This window comes from Doryrhamphus excisus, linkage group LG5 (genome assembly GCF_037039965.1).
Source record: "Doryrhamphus excisus strain RoL-2023G ecotype Guam linkage group LG5, RoL_Dexc_Guam_v1.1, whole genome shotgun sequence".
In the NCBI taxonomy this organism is placed as follows: Eukaryota; Metazoa; Chordata; class Actinopteri; order Syngnathiformes; family Syngnathidae; genus Doryrhamphus; species Doryrhamphus excisus.
In genome coordinates this window covers 12,183,310-12,200,734 of record NC_136361.1, presented here as the reverse complement: position 1 = coordinate 12,200,734, position 17,425 = coordinate 12,183,310, and the positions used below count along the sequence as shown (strand labels likewise).

Here is a 17,425-nt window from a genome sequence, read left to right as displayed (position 1 = left end):
GCCCATTTTAATGCATATTTTTTATGTTGAATTGATAAATCAACAAAAAATACATAATTTTTATAATAAATGTACATTTTTCATTTTATTTTTAATTTAAAAAATGTAATTATTTTGTGGTTCTGCCTCTCAAATGTGAATATTTTTAAATTTTTTTAGTCCTCCATGAAAGCAGACCTGCTATCTTTGTGTCTTACAAGATATTCATTTTCTGATACGTTGCGGACCAAACCACTTACAGTTTGTGTTTGAGTCATATTGAAGTGGTCCATGGAGCGTGTAACTGATCACTCCATTCATTGTAACAAGAAGCTTCAGATTAATCGACTGAGAAAACAATCGTTAGCTGCAGTCCTTGAAATTAGATTTCATATTGGTGAATTTATTACTTATATCATTGAAGTATTTAATTTACTATGCTGTTCAACTTGCACTTCCTTAAAAATGAAAAAATGTGTATGATTTGGCACCATCATGAGAACAACAATGATATTCCTGCCTCCTGTAAGTTTAGTTGTTTTGTGTGGCTGTTGTCGTCGTCATCATGACGATCATGTGTAAAGTAACAAAGTTTCAGTCAATACTAAAAGGCTGAAAAAAAACCCACATCTCTCCCCATGTCCACTGGGACTGCCAAGCACACAGTCGAGTACATGCATAGTGCAAGAACACAAAGCAGTTGATGTGCAAACCTTCAGGGAAGCATGTTAGCTGCTAAAAACCTAAAGATATGGAATGTACACAGTCACACCTCTGAGTGGATTTCTCACTCACTCACACAATGTCACACATCCCAACTCCCGACACAAATAATAATGGTGTCCACTTTGTTGTCTGGTGGATTTCAATGTTCCTTCGTCCGATCACAATCAATGCCGCACATAAAATTCATGTTTCAAAACACACCATTGATTTCAACACCGCCATTTGTAGCGTTGTCTTACTTGTGTCAGCAAATTATTGACTGGAATCATTTTGCATTTTATATCACTATAATGATTCTCTATTAAATATATTTTTTGGTAATAATGTGGGGTATCTCAAATGTAATTCCTTATAGGAAAAATGTGTATTTTGTTCAACCATTTGGAAGGAATGAATCACAAAAACAAAAACTAACCTACCCCTAAAGCGCAGGAAAATAAAACAATGCGGCTTTTTAGTTCATGTCGTACCACTAAGTTGGGGTGAATGGGTTCTTCATTTCATTGGACTCTGACCTCGGATAATTATCGATAAATTGATCAGTAAATCTTATTCTTAAGATGTGTTATTTTCCACTGAAAAGCTAGCATCCATTTCTCAGAATTTTGCACGAAGGGCAATTTAAAACAGCATAATTTAAACTGTTTGAGTTCAATCAAGTGTTGATAGCTGGTTTCCAGTGATGGCGTGATGATAGAAAGATGTTCAGGGACTTCTGTTTCTCTATGGCCTTTGACCCCTGACTTCCCTCTCTGTTTGCAGCCACTGTGCAGCAGCGGGAGGAGCAAGAGGATTACTGTGGCCGCTGATGGACGATGGATAATGGATGCTGCGTTCAAAGACAGATTTATGCTGCGCTGAGGTTTACAAACACACACTTATCCTCTGTGTCTACAAGTTGTTGGGCTGTACATTTGCCAGGATTCACCTCCAGAGAGACAACCTGACCCCTGGTGCCTCACGCCAAACAATAACTTATTAGATTGCAGATTTAGAGGAAAATGTCACTTTTGAAAAAATGTTGCCCATCATCCACAATCCTTATGTGAGAAATTAACCCCAGTGTTTTTCTCTTTTCTGGTCTTTCTAAACATATTAAAATAGTCAGCTAAGAATGCACATGATGGGACTCACCGAACCTTCAGAAAAAAACTCATAATAAGCATAAATAATGTGACCTGCATATTCACTCATCCCATCCCAGCCATTTTTGATGATTTTGACTGATTTTTCAAGGCTATATCGACATGGTATATACCAACAGAAAGATTAGACTCTCTTCTTTTATCAGACAAAAGTTTGTTTCTACCCTTTTCTCTTCTTTAGTAGTTAGCATTAGAACATAGGTAAAAAAAATGCTTCATGAAAAATACATTTCAAGCGTAACTTTCTCTTTGACACAAATTTAGCCCAAAATGTCTAAAAGATGGTGCTACAATATAAACTGTTTTACATTAACATAATTTATTTACAAATATAACACCATGAACTACAGTATTTGCAAGTTGACGCATTTGCAACTGAACTGTGTATGCACACCAGATGCCTTTTCACTTCCTGGTTGCTGCTGAGCATGTATTTCTATGGGAAAGATGCATCCAGATCTTTAAAAAAAATGCACTTCTGCCACCTTGTGGACGTTTTTTTGGCTTAAAACTGCATCAAACATGCTCTCTTCTATTGCAGAGTCACATCATTACCTCTTTGTGCCTATTATGCCTAATATGTCTTTGGGAGCGAATGAGTTAACCAAGCGACAGCAACACCACACACTTCCGAAAAGCGGTAATGCCACATATTAGAGCTGCCATCATTGCAGCGGGTGTATTATTTTGATAAACTTTCACATGTTTTTGTGCAGCGGTTCATGAGTCTGCAGAATACAGCATCATTTCATATTTTTACACATATTTTTAGTTTTTTCTTTTTCTTTCAGTACATTTTTCTCCAATTTCACTTTGTGTTTCTCTATCATTAAATACAACAGACTTGATACCAGGGTAACACACATTCCGTCTAGTCAGCTTTCTGGCTGCAGTGTTTTGTGCATGATTGTAATGCATTTGTATGTGTGTCTACCATCAGTCCTTCGATAAACTGTTTCCCAGACACTAGTAGTGTCTCCTCAGCCCATTAGCGACCCCCAATTAGTGAACGCAACAAGTCTGTGTTCTTTTATCAGCGGCGTTCGGGTCTTTGGGGTGTCTGCATGTTGGAGGTCAAGAGCGGCACCGGGGGTCAAAATAACTTTCCACATGAAAACATAATGCAACTATTCTGCAGGCTTTACTGTGGCATCATTGCTGTTTTGGCTCCGCTTGTCTTATCAGGTTGCTGTGAGTGGATGCTAACAGTGACGGCCTGCTGTTCCCAGGGAGGGGGGCTGGCCACAATCACTGTGTGTTTGTATACTGGAGTTGGGGGGGGGCTGGTATGGTGTTGACAGGGCCTTGCCTCGTCCGTATTTTTGCATGTTTCGTGTGTCAAGATGCCGCCAAGCAGCTGAGATGATGATGTCGAAACAGTCCTGTTTATGTGGGGACCACATGGATCGTCAGTGTTTTGGCATATATGAAGTAATTTGGGGTCATTTGTGGCCACAAATAGATTTGGCGCTACCTGTTGGCCCTCACTCATAGAATAAGAAGATGTAGTATATATGCTTCAAACCTTAAATTGTCACAAACATGCTCCAAAATGTATACTACATATAACACTACAATATAGTGATAAATATGTTGACACACAGTCACATCATGACAGTGGTTATTAACAACCAGGGAAGGCGAAAATACAGGAAGTGGTTCATAAATGGCGGGCATGGTGCGTGGTTAACTTATTTACCCATCGGGCTCTGCTTGTTGCAACATTAACCTCTCTCTCTTTTTTTACTTTTAAAAGCTTTTCAGAGCGATAAGGCACTCGCGCCCCTTCCCTCAGGACAACTGGCGGTCAGCTCACCAACTTTAAACTCACACATGCTGCACCCGCTCTTTCAGCGATGTCATTCAAAACAAATAGTGTATATCATTATCTTATTCATTAAAAGGTCATTTTTACAGTTTCTTCAATGTAAAACCAGTATGGCTCAATGTAATTGGCTGCCAGACAGGAAGTGACTAAATGCTTCTCTGTCCAGAAGGTGGAAACAAAGTTGTGTTTTTCTCCCACGCTAGTGATAGAGCTATCAGTACCCCCCAAAAAACCTCAGTCCCCCCTTCTCCTGGTCCTCAGGAGGAGCCAGCCAATAAAGATAAGCTTGACGGAGGAGTCATCCAATAAATGATAAGAGTGCGAGCGTACCAGCCAATAAAAGATAAGGTGTACAGGGGCGGTTATGTTTCTGGACTTCCTGGCAAGTTTTTTTTACTTTTTTATTTCTTTGCCGGGCTGATACGTGACTTGCTGCTGATATGCTTGGCGTCTTGCTGGCATCCGCAGAGACGCAGAACATAAGGGTGTGCAGCAGCAGCAGGAGGGTTCCTGTACATCCTTTCTTCTTCCTGTGCAGAATGTGTTGCAGCTCAACAGTCCATTAACTGCTGCACCTGCTGGGAGGCATCAGACTCCTGTTTTGTATACAGCTACTGCAGTACCAACTTATTTGACGTACTTTTCTGCTGCTTGTTTGCCATTTTAAAGAATGCCAAAAAACGGCAAGTAATTGTGACGGCCATAAAAACGTCTCATTTTGACACACAGTTCTCTCCTACCCCTTCAAATCCTCATACGAGCCCAACATTGATGTTTTCCTCTGATTTCAGATCAACATTTACAATTATTATCTTAAATTCATCTCGAAAACATCCCTTCTTTCTTCAGTTGCCATTGTTCAACAATAACACAATCAAGGTTTAAGCCCTAAATGTGCCCCACACATTTCAAAAATGATAATGATAAAGATGTTTGATGGAACAGATGGAATCGGAGTCATGGTCTAGCCTTTAACCTGATCCTCAGGCTAGCGCTACGACAGCATTTCTGTGTATTGTGGCGTTGCCTACATCTCCCTCTAAAGCAGCTAGCAGTAGTATGCCACTATAGGATGCTGGGTCAGTGTTTTTTTCCAAGCTGCATCTACATAACTCACACCACTTGCCTGTTTCATCACCGCATATTTCAGTAAAATGATCACAATCATACACTAACTTGTGTTTACCTCACTGCAAGTTTTGAGGCCTTAAGGTCTTGACTGTCGAACAAACATGGTGGCACCATCTTGCAATGACGTCGCATCATTGCATAGTACAGCAAATGTTATGATGTCTTATCACATTTTTAGAAATACGATTTAGAACAAATCTGCAAATTATGTGCTCTCTAAAATCCTGTCGTTGTTTTGTCGTTTCAATGTATATATTCTTTTGTCACACCCCACACCCATGGGGACAGTGTACTATTGGCAAGTTGGATTGGACTGATGGAAAGTGAAGCTAATGCTAAATATGAACAAAGAGCATCCAGGTTACATTTGAATCGTCATTGAAATCAATTTAAGAAAAATATTGTTGACTTATTGGTAAAAAGAATGTTGAACGATAGCATTGTGAGCGTGTGCTGCTAAGTGCCCCATTACAGATTAAACAACGTAATGAGTGCCAGCAGTACAATACTGCAATGGCAATGGCAACAATTGGAAAAAAGTGCTGAGTGGACAAGAAGGTCTGTGATGGAAAACATCCGTGTTTTTACTTCATAGATGTGTCTTCACTGATTGTTTTTCACTTTCTTAAACGGCCACATGTTGGATAATCTGAGAACGGTGAAGGCACACATTCTTCAAGCACGCTCATTTGCGTCTGACGGGCCCCTAATGGGACGTGCACGCCAGACACACAACTGTGCACGGCAGACAGCACATGAAGACGGACTTGTCGTCTTTGAGCCATCAAAGATAAAGTGAGAGTCCTGCTCCATGTCTCTCACACACACACGCACACACACGTACACACACTGACAGCACCAACCCCCCCCCTTCTCCCCCCACCCTGCCTCCTCCTCCTCACTGCCACACTGCAGTCGCTAATGATGGACAGCTGAAGGCACACTCTTGGGGCGCCAATCAAATTTGCAGGCCTGTAATTGGATTACAGCGGGCAGGGGGGAGGGCTTTTATCCCCCCTCCCCCTACTCCCCAACCCTCACTTGTTTGTGCTCTCGTCTAAAGTTGAATGATGGACAAAAGAGCGGCCTGTCGACTGGGAGGCTGAGTGCTGATTGGTTGGCTTGGTTTGTGTGTGTTTTTGCTTTTTACTTCCATCACTGTGTGCATGTGTGCGCGTGTGCGTCGCCGCGAGGCACCAAAGAGCGAAGCATCACTTAGCTCATTGCCTCGTCTCTGTTGCCTTTTCAGCAGGGCTCAACACCAGAACCAGAACCACTCAAAGGTCGGGCCGTCGCGCTGCGATACAAACGCCACGTTGCGCACACAAAAGAACCCTAAATAGAACATCATTCTCAAGATTGAACATGCTGCTGACGGCAAGTTTTTGTAACAAAAGTCAATTGCGTTTGCCTTTGGGGCAAAATCATGAAACAGGTGGAAATATGAGAAAACACCACACAATACATAGGAAGTAATATTCCTACAATATATGAATGCTATATTTTATATAAAATCCTGTTTATTCTGTTGCCTTTCCAGTTACCAGTTGACTTATTGTGTCATATTAAGACAATAGAAAAAATAATGTCAATAAATTAAATACAAATGCCGCAATATATTTATTTATTTGACATTTTGAAAAATTATAGTAAACATATTTAACTATTTCTATCATTGGTTCTGGAGCTGCTTCATGTTATTTATGGCATACTGTAATCCAACTTAATTAAGAAGGTGATTGTTAATGGACAATGGTTACTAAATATAATATATTTAGTAAATGCATAGCATGACATATACGCATAGATTTTAACTGTCGTATACGTATATTGTATTTTGAAATTGAAGTAGGCATTTTACAATGTGTCACGGACTAGCATGCGCCTTCGCTGTCTGGTGGCTGTCTCTCGTCCGTGGAGATGCTACACGTGGGAATGTTGTGGGAAAGTGCGTCCTATCAGCGCTCTCACGCCAGGAAGCTGTCACCTCAGTCAGCCGACAGCAGCCTGGAGTGTCAAACAGAGATGCTAACTGGTGTGGTTGTCTGATATCACCACCATTTTTTTTGTACCGTAAAAATCTACAAAACATAACAAAATCTAATTATATCAAAGAAAATTGAGTTGAGGATGACAATGCTGAATTATATATCACAGCATATGGTGGTGTGATAGGACACCTCGTTGGTATGTGGTATGATCTTATGCTAGGCAAACCGATAACAAAAGATGTAAGAGGAGTTGTGATGCATACTGGCCAAACCTCACGTATTATTACTGTATTATAGCTTTCACCGAAATTATGTGCTGGGTGGAAATTATGGTGGAAAGACCAAAATTTCCCATATTTTCCCCAATTATTCACGAAAATCTACCCTGGTTTCTAATGCAAATGTTGTCAGTTATGTTATGATGATATGGAAAAACAATGAAGTTGGTAACAGTGGGAGACAGGACACTGGACAAACTGCTCTCCATCATACACAAACTCCGACAGACTCCTCCAGTTCCGTTCACACAGTGAATGCTATTGCACTGTACTGTTTGTCTTGGTTTGTATACAGTGTAAATTTACTTGTATTTAGTTATAAATTATGTATTACTTACATTTTACTTACTGTATTAGTTATTACTTATGTATTTATTCATTAGTACATGTGTAAATTTACTTGTATTTAGTTATAAATTATGTATTACTTACATTTTACTTACTGTATTAGTTATTACTTATGTATTTAGTCATTAGTACATACTATTTGGAAAATGGCTGCACGGTGACCAAAGTGGTTAGCGCGTAGGCCACACAGCTAGACCCGGTGGTCTGAAGTGTGGTCTAAAAAGTGTACATGGTCTAAGCTGCAAATCTCTTTCAAGGATCCTCTCACTGCATAGTCCGACTTTTGTGTGCCTGTGTTACACGACTGCTGCAGGCTAACATGTCAAGTATGCTGTATTCTTTCAGCGATGTGACTGAAGTGTACAACAACATTTCCTGTATATATAGTCATGTGACCACATCATCTCTTTGATTGTTGACTAAGAATATTGGGCAGGCCAGAGTGTTTGTGTTTGTGTTGATGTTATTTTTATGTTGTGTGTTATGTGTGTGTGTGTGTGTGTGAGGGAACGCTGGCTGACGTCTTCCAGAGTCTTCTAGCTAAGAGTGTGTCGGCCAGTCTGGACTGACACTGAACTATCTCAGGACACGTTAATCCTGCAGAGCTCACCTTTATCAGCCAGCCAGCTCGCCAACATCCTCATTACACCCTACGGCCCCCCCCCCCCCGCACCTCCCCGTATGGTGATCCATCGCCTCCTTTGCTAGCACTTGTTCAGTGCTACATTTGTTTTTGTGTCGATTATAAACGTCGCCATTTCTCAAACTGTCCACATCCACTTCTTATAGCCTGAACACTTGACTTGCATTTTGTAACGTTCCTAAGTGCCACACAAGTGGAAAAAGAGGTGAAGCAGAGTTAATTGCATGTCACATTTTAACATTGTACAGCTGGGATAAGCTCCAGCATTCCCGCAACCCTAGTGAGGATAGATAGGATGGATGGATTTTAACATATTTATAAGGGACATAAAAGTGTAAAAAGACATGGAGCACGGTTAATAGCGTAAAGAGTCTGTATCGACTTTTATAGAGCAGCTAACCTCGGAAGCTGTCTAGATCTTCCAGAATCTGCACCTCTTTCTGCAGTGTTTCATGGACTTCCTGCGACCCAAATGGTCTGTTTAATATACTCCACTCCCGGTCATTCTCCAGGTACGCTCACTCCGCTGTGATTGGTCATACTCCCAAGTGTTCCCTAGGACTTCTGGTCCGCTCTACTGAGTGCAGGTAATATGCAGCCAATATAAGGAAGTCCGTATCACGTCAGTAGAAGTCTGTGTTGGAAAAAATTCTGTAAAACCAAGTGTGCAGAGCTATCCAAAATTTCTTTCATGCCAAAAGTCATTATCTGATGCGTTGAGAACATGAGAATATAACATTTTAACAACATCTAGCAACTGAGCTAGCATGTGGTGACACTGGAGTTGTACTGCAATGAGTGTGAGTCTGCAAAATTTCATAACACCCATTTTTGACGCTCAGCCTTCTTTCGGCATATAACACCCCCCCCCCCCCCCCCCATTAAAGCACAACAATGCTTTGAGACACTATTTAGAACTCCCAGAGTTCTGAGTTCTCTCTGTGAGAAGTGTGTATTTCCCAAAATTTGTGGTTAAAATTGTTCTGTTATTCTGCTCGTCCAAAAGTGAGGTCATGTGACCCATCAGCGTAGCGGCGGCCTTGCCCTTCCAGAGGTGCCGGAATGCCTGAGGATTAAAGTGTACTCCGAGTACCGGATCTGTTTTATTTCTTCAGAAGTACCTGTGAGCTTCCCGCATGGAGGAGGAGTGTGTGAAAAAGTGCTGATTGTTGCATCGAAGGCCCTGTTTGTAGAGTCATAAATACAGTCAGGCTTAAGAGCGTGTAAACATGTCGGCAGTACCACACAGTGATGGGAAAGTGGAGCGGCTTGAGTGGCACATATATCGGTCTGCTCGTGTTCTTTACATCGTTAAAAGGAGATCTTATTCAAGCTTCTTTGTCAGCAACAAGCTGCTGTGGACTTGGGTTCGAATCTCAGCTTGTTGCATGTTCTCCCTGTGCGTGCGTCTCCAGGTACTCCAAAAACAGGCTAGGTTAATCGGTGACTCCAAATTATCCATAAGGTGTGAAAGGTTGTTTGACTAAATGTGCCCTGTGATTGGCTGGCGACCAGTCCAGGGTGTACCCCGCCTCTCAACTGACGACAGCTGGGATAGGCTCCAGCATACCCATGATCCATAAGCGGCATAGAAAAATGGATAAATACCTTTATTTCAAATTTGTCTTTGCCATAATTTCATTATAAATAAAAAAGCCAATCACCTTGTATGAAATTGCACGCAATATGCAATATTTAGCTATATTTCAGTGCATTATATCTTATGTACGTACATGTAGTGTATTTATACCATTAAGTCAGAAGAATCTCGAGTCATTGTAATAAAAATGTTTGGAAGAGGATTGGCACTTTGCTTCTGTTCTGCTGATTCCTTCTTGCATGTTTGCTCTTTGTCCCCAGGCGGCACTCTTAGGAAGCAAAGTGGGCCGCCATTCTACCATAAATCCTTCCAAAGCTTCTCCTCCTCTGTCTCCTGCGTCAGGTGTGCAAAGAGGTGCGTCGTGTACAAGATGACAGCCGGGCTTATCTCCCCTTGTGTGGTTCTCATGCGCTGAATGCCTGACGGCCTCCACGACACGCAAAATGGGACAATTTGTGTACCGCACAAGAGACACTTTGAAGTGAGAGGAGGATGATGGCGAAGATGATGGCTCGTCTTTTAACATCTCTTGTCTTTTGCGTCCGCCAGGAAGCACGGAGCTAAAACTTGGCAGATCAAAGCCAAGATGGCTGACAAGCGGAGGGAGATGACGACCTCGGGGAGCACTCGCACACATTCACGCAAATCCTACCGAGACAACCATTTTATCTTCGCACAATAAACGTCTTAATTGCACATAATCACACATGACAACTTGAAAACGAACACGCAGGCTGACTAAAAGAGAGACCAGGTGTGTTTAACGTATGCAGAGAACTTCCATGTTGGATAATTATTAGTGCATTCATGTTTTAGCTGTCACCAAGTTATTGCAACATAACTGCTGTTCGATCAGGGAGGTCCGAACTTAGTCAAAAATGAAAGGAAAACAAACATGGGGAGAACATGCAAACTTCACATAGAGATTTGAACGCAGGTCTTCCAGACTAGGTCTCCTGACTATGTGGCCAACATGCTAACCACTAGGCCACTGTGCAGTCAAAATATAGTTGTCCAAGGATATACATTGTAGACAATTGAACAAAGTATAACAACTGAAAAAACATAATTGTCATCATAGCTGTATGGATCTGATACTGTACTGTATACTACCATGGTAATAGCGATGTTTACATAATCTGACCACCTCTGCTATCTAACATGGCCTTTGTCGCAGGTTAGGACACAGTAACAGCCAATTTTCTTGAGACAACCCCCCCCCTCCCCAGGTTCAAATGTGGGTGGTCGAGGTTGAGGGCCAGGAAATGGCCGTCCCTTCAATGGCTTGTAAAAAAGTGACAGGTAAAACAAGCGCAGAGTAATAAATGTCCCACTTCCCGACGTATGAATGAGCGAAAGTGCCAGAGGAAGAGAGGAAGCAGTATATGCTGCCGTCCATGGGGGGAAAATGGGGTTCCCACTGGAGGTGCTTTTGTCCTCCACTCAGCACATTGTCATCCATCTTGGCACTGAAGTGAAGTTGCTGCTACTTCCTGTTGAAGGAGGCGTAGACGCCGACTTCCCATTTCATGAAAAAGGATGGAACCTTTACTAGCATCTATTCTGACATTTTGGAGATCAAATGACTGGTTGGTCAAATCTTTGTGATGCATGTTTTTTGATCATTTCAAATATATCCAGATAATTGGTACACAAAGCTCCTTACACTGCTGCACGCTGTTTGCCATTTCACCTTCTAAGTGTTTGCTATCCCGGTATGGTCTGATCATATTACAACATTACAGGTACATATGGTAATATATGGTGTGTTGGTGTGTTGTCTCACGTCATAAAAACTACAGTATGCTGAATTTTGATAAGTGACGATCCACTCTATTGTAATTGCATCAATTTGAACTGTACAGGGGCGTCATGGTGGTTGAGTGGTTAGCGCGCAGACCTCACAGCTAGGAGACCAGGGTTCAATTCCACCCTCGGCCATCTCTGTGTGGGTTTGCATGTTCTCCCCGTGCATGCGTGGGTTTTCTCCGGGTACTCCGGTTTCCTCCCACATTCCAAAAACATGCTAGGTTTAGCTCCAAATTGTCCATAGGTATGAGTGTGAATGGTTGTTGCCTGTTGTAAGATTGTGAAAACCTGTTTTGAAGACCAAGTCTGGTGCATGTGTTACAATTGACACCTAATGGCCATTGTAGAATATTACCATTAATTGTCTTTTAATGCTGTGAATGGTTGTTTGTCTATATGTGCCCGGTGATTGGCTGGCGACCAGTCCAGGGTGTACCCCGCCTCTCGCCCGAAGACAGCTGGGATAGGCTCCTGCACCCCCGCGACCCTCGTGAGGATAAGCGGTAGAAAATGAATGAATGAATGAATGAACTGTACAGTATTTCTTAATATACCCTCCACACCAACAGGGGGCAGCAGACTAACGCACTCACATTGCTGGGAGAGGAAACTGCTGTGCTCAGGGAAACAATGAAAGATGTCTGCAACAAAACAGTACCAATGAAACTGCAAGGACATAAACCTGGTGAACAAAAAGGTATTTCAGAAGGAATTCATTGTATGGATTTCATGCTAAACATTGTGGCCATCACGTTTCAGTGTAAATGTATGACATATAAGCTAACACACTAGCATTTAGCAAAAAAATGTCACAGCTGCATTTGTTGTCCAATGCACATTAGATTTTTGCAGCAGGCATTTTGTTCTTTATTGTAGTCTTAATTCTTTTCGACATGATCATACCCTAAACTTTCAACTGCACAAAGACTTGCGATTACTCACAATGCAACAATTTTGGCAAAACATCAGCACTTTATAGAGTTAATTCCTACATTTTTGGCATAGCAGCCTGTATCTCTGTGTGTGTGTCACGTTATCAGTGTTTAACATTGCTGTGACATATTTTCTGTGTCTTATTTGTGATAGCATTGCCTTTATCGTGCCTGTTGGGTTTTAAAAGGGACAGTAATCAACCCTGGAACCATATTAGGTAACATTAGTGGGCCAATATGACGCCATAGAAACGACTTACACAGTAATCCCTCGTTTATCGTTGTTAATTGGTTCCAGACCCCATTTTAAGTGCATTTCTGCAAAGTAGGATACATATTTTTGTAGTTGGAGCCTAGAAAACCTGTGTACGACCTTCTACATGTGTTTAAAAACAAAACAAAACATTAGAGCCCTCTAGACATGAAATAACACCCCTATAGTCAACTTTACACTTGTATTACCCAATATAGTAGATATAATAAGAAAAAATAAGCATTTTAAGACATACATGAATGTCTTCCAAACGTGTGGAAGGAAGTGGTGTTGGGGGTTCAGAGTGAAGTTTTAGCTGGATTAGCTTCTGCCTGTGTTAGCCAGTAGCCTGTGTCATTATGATTATTGTGCCTGTTGTAAGATTATTCAAACCTGTGAAAACCTGTTTTGAAGATCAAGTCTGGTGCATGTGTTACAATTGACACCTATTGGCCATTGTAGAATATTACCATTAATTGTCTTTTAATGCTGTGAATGGTTGTTTGTCTATATGTGTCCTGTGATTGGCTGGTGACCAGTCCAGGGTGTACCCCGTCTCTTGCCCGAAGATCCCTGTGACCCTTGTGAGGATAAGCAGTAGAATATCTTGTATTGTATTGGTATTTTAGTTTGTGTAGCCATTTTTATAGTTGAAAATGCTTTATTTAGTCCAAGAATATGCAGAATGTGCATATTTTGACTAGTCGACCATAGTCAACCACCAAACAGCAATCATGTATTAATTATTATTATTATTTTTTAATAAATCAATTTGCATTGCCAAAAATAGATAGTCACTTGTAAAAACCTGGTCTGCCAGACAATAAGATGACAGAGCAGTAGGGATCGGTTTTAAGTAAAATTACGAACAACAAATCTAGTGAAGCGACTCTTAGAGCCTGACATGAAAACCCGCCAGCAGCAGGTTCTCTCATAGGCAACTCTGCTTTGTTTGTGAATTTAACAACATACTTGATTTGCTTTTCATGTTTTGCCTTATCATGCAAATTAGAAAATGATGTCATTGCGTAGCACCCTTCCTTCCCTACAACACACCATTGCCATAGATAGATATCAGTCCTGTGGGAAACACTGTATTATGGTAATGTGACTTGACAAGTATTGTAATGAAGGTCTTAGACTGGGCGACCATATTTGACTAGAACATTTCCAAGCGTGTGTGTGGTGTGTGCGTGCGTGTCTGTGTGTGTGAGAGCAGGATATGCAGAAACGTCAGGAATGCTAACAGACTGCTGGCCTGCTTTGGGCCGGCTCCGACTCTTATCAGGCCGGGTTGGCCTGCAATCAATTGACGCTTGGTGTGGACCAACCACAGGCCTGGGCTCCCCGAGACAATAATAACAACGTTGTCTTTTAAAAATGTCATTTATGATAAAGCAGCTCAAACACACACATGCCAAACATTGCTTGGAGTCAGTCGAGCAGCTCTTGCGGTGGCTCCGCCTTCCAATGACATCATCAGCAGTCGGCAGGCTCCGTAAGGCCTCGGTTGTGTTTATGGAGCCGGGCTGTAGATTAGAAGGACTGGAGCGTCCTCTCAGGCTTCTTCTTAAGGGGGTCCCCTTATCGAAGGTCTGGAGGCACTATCTGCTCATGTGTGTGCGTGTGTGTGTGAGGGCCGGCTTAAAACGGGTCAAAGCCTCAGATATGTCTGTCGCCACAGCGCCGTCATGCTATGGAAACTGCAAAGCATCATGGGAGGAGCCTTATCAACAACAACAACAGGACACGCTTGAGTCAGGCCGATGACTTCATGGCGCCCACACATAAAAGAATTTACGCATTGAGTGAATTTATTTATTTGAATATTTTTGATATGAAATAATGACATAAAAGGTGTACATGTTTGTGTGTCACATGATCTTGTCCTGTGTGTGTGATAAGGAGAAGTGTGATGGCACCGTGTTGATCCTCCTCTCAACAACACTGCCAAAGTTCCCAGGCTGTCTACACACCTTTTAATGATGATGATGATGATAATGATTTTTTGGAGATGAAAATAATCATAGAAATGATCTGTTCCAGGGTCAAGCTGTGGCCATCCTAACAGCTTGATTAATGTGTACAGGCATTACTGTCACACAGGTGTAAAAAGAAGTGAGGCAGCATCAATAATGAAGGTTAGAAATCATAAAATGGGTCTGTTAAAGAGGACCTATTATAGTTTTTCCACTTTTCTGACCTATAAATGGAGTTAGAATGTTGTATTCTTGTGTTAAATCATGCCAAGGTTTAAGATAATGAGGCTTGCGCATTTGGAAGTGAGCCTTGAAAGAAGTTTGGGTTGGCTCTGAACCCTCAGTTTCAGAGAGTTTTCACAGTGAGCCGGACCTCCTTATATGGCCTGCCCGGGCACCTCCTCCCACTTAGCTGAAAATTTCACCTTGTTAGCATGGAGCAATGGCTGGACTATCCTTCAAACTGTTGCTGAAGCCTCCAACGAGGAGCTCATGAGCTACCAGGAGCTCCTAACAACTTTTCAAGTAGCTCTCCAAAGAGTTTATTCATTCATTATCAACTCCTATATGGACAAAATGAGAAAGTGGGGTTCGGCAGTAGTCCGGAAGTCCTCAGGAGTGCTTGGGATTGTGGGTGGAATAAATTAGAGCAAACCGTTTTGGAAATCCAAGGAATTGCAGCTGGAATACGTGGAGATTCTGGAAGATCTAGAAAGCTTTCTGTGCTGGTTATGTGCAGCTGCTCTATAGGAGTCCACAAATCAATACAAAGGGTGGAAACATTTGCGCTATAGGTCCCCTTTAAGTTAGATAAGTGAAAATGTTGGAGTCATATTGCTTTTAAAGAAGCGAAGAAGAATGAAAATAAAGTTCAGCCTTGAATGCTCGCTGAACTGAGCTCTCGTTTTGTCTTGTGTGACATCATGCATGATCTTTTTACGTTGTGTATTTTAGAAGCATATTTGTCCTGCAGTTTGTTTATTTCATTTAGGCCTTGACTTCAGGTGTGTGTTTAGTATGCGTTTTAAGAGGGTCATTCTGATACTATTGTTAGTGAAATCTAATCTGTCTGTTGTATTGGGGTTGGGGGCGGAGTGGCTTGCTGTGTGTGTGTGTGTGTGTGTGTCGTGGGGGACTACATTGTGCTGAGCTCGGGTGTTCAGCAGCCTCTTTCTCCATTAATGCTCCATTAGCCAAATTAGAGGCCTAATTGGGAAGGCGAGGAGATCTCATAAAGGGGAGTGTGTGCGTGTGCGTGTGTGTGTGTGTGCATGTGTGTGTGTGTCTCGGACGTCCTTTTAAATGTCTTCTTTCTCTCTGAGATAGGAGGACAGGAGGGTTCGCAAACGAGCGAAGGTGCAATGCCACGTGAGACTTTGATGACAGTTGCTGACGCCAAGCGGCTGTCTTTGTGCCTTAAAGGGCCAGCGACCGCTGATGCCATTAGCGGGTCATTAGCTAATTAGCTAGCCTGCTGGTGGATGAGCACCAGGGTAGGTGTGGACTTCTATGTATGTGTGTGTATGTTCTGTTTACGGCCACATAGTGAGGCCTTTTTGATTACATATCCAGTCACTTCATTAGGTACACAATCTAATTATACTTTTTTTTCATTTTTACATTATAAAATAAGGGAACATTAAAGGGAAATTAATTTTCCAGATATCTGGAAAAATTGGATAAAAAAACATTTCCAGGAAAATTAGTGAAAAAAGGGAAATGTTCCAGACAAAAAATAAAGGGCAAAGAAAGAAAATATGGGATTTGCATTTAAATGACACCCGAAATAAAAATACATTACAAAGATAATTGTGCTTGGACATACAAAGATTAAAAAAAAAAATAGAAACAGGTCTCTCGCAGCTTAAGGACTTTGGCGTCTTCACTTCTCTCTTCCTTCCATGATGACTGACAGTGTTGTTTACCCAGAAAACACAGCAATATCCACGTATTGTGTCCCCATTTCCGGGTAAGAGGATGAATGTCGGTGGGATGTTGGTGGACGTCTGTGTGTGTGTGTGGTCCAACGGTCTGCTGAGGTTGGATCAGGTCATACCACATTCATGAAACTCACACTAAATCCCACATAAGTGTGTATTTGATGGTCTTATAGTCCAATAAGACGCATTGACACATCATGATGGCTCCCACCTTTCACAGTCGCTGTGATGATGATCAATAATTTTAATATTTGCTGCTCATCTTTGCTGAGCATCTCTCAGGGGACAACAAGTGATCGATGAGGTGTAACAGCAATAATCCAATCACATTGACTTTTGAAGTCACCTCAGAAGCTCTGATTTATAAATGGTGGTTTATAGCTCGGATTAACACAACAGATGGACTGAAGTTTGGAACAGCTGCAGGAAGTGAGAAGTGAAGTGTTCCGTTGAAGCTGGAACATGTCCAAATTGTCTTCTCAAGAGGAACAATCAAGATTCAATCTCATCCAACCTTTTATCTTTTCTATGAATTGTCTTCCTCACAAGGTCCTGCTGCCCTCGTCCTCACAATAACAAACTATTTTATCGATGATCAAAGCGACCTCTGTCCCACTGAGGCTTGTGGGCTAACCAGGTTACTGGACCTGTAATTTGTAAGTAATACAGTAGATGCTGTCCTGTCCTGCATGGGGGGGGGGGGGGGGGGTCATCACTGGAGGACAGGACGGTACATTTAAGGAGGCCTCCACTTCAATCCTGGTAAACTGGGGGTGCGCTTTTCACATCTCTGAGAGGAAGGTTCAAAACATTCAATTGATTTGACTGCAGTGTACAGCTTCT

General features: G+C 41.8%; 1 long non-coding RNA gene across 1 annotated transcript; it reads left to right on the top strand.

Annotated features, from left to right (window-relative positions):
* Positions 1-1,463: 1,463 nt before the first annotated feature.
* On the top strand, positions 1,464-10,370 carry LOC131105345 (uncharacterized). The gene is made up of 3 exons (XR_013627344.1): positions 1,464-1,567; positions 10,012-10,150; positions 10,219-10,370. It is a non-coding gene; the product is annotated as an uncharacterized LOC131105345 (long non-coding RNA).
* Positions 10,371-17,425: the final 7,055 nt, after the last annotated feature.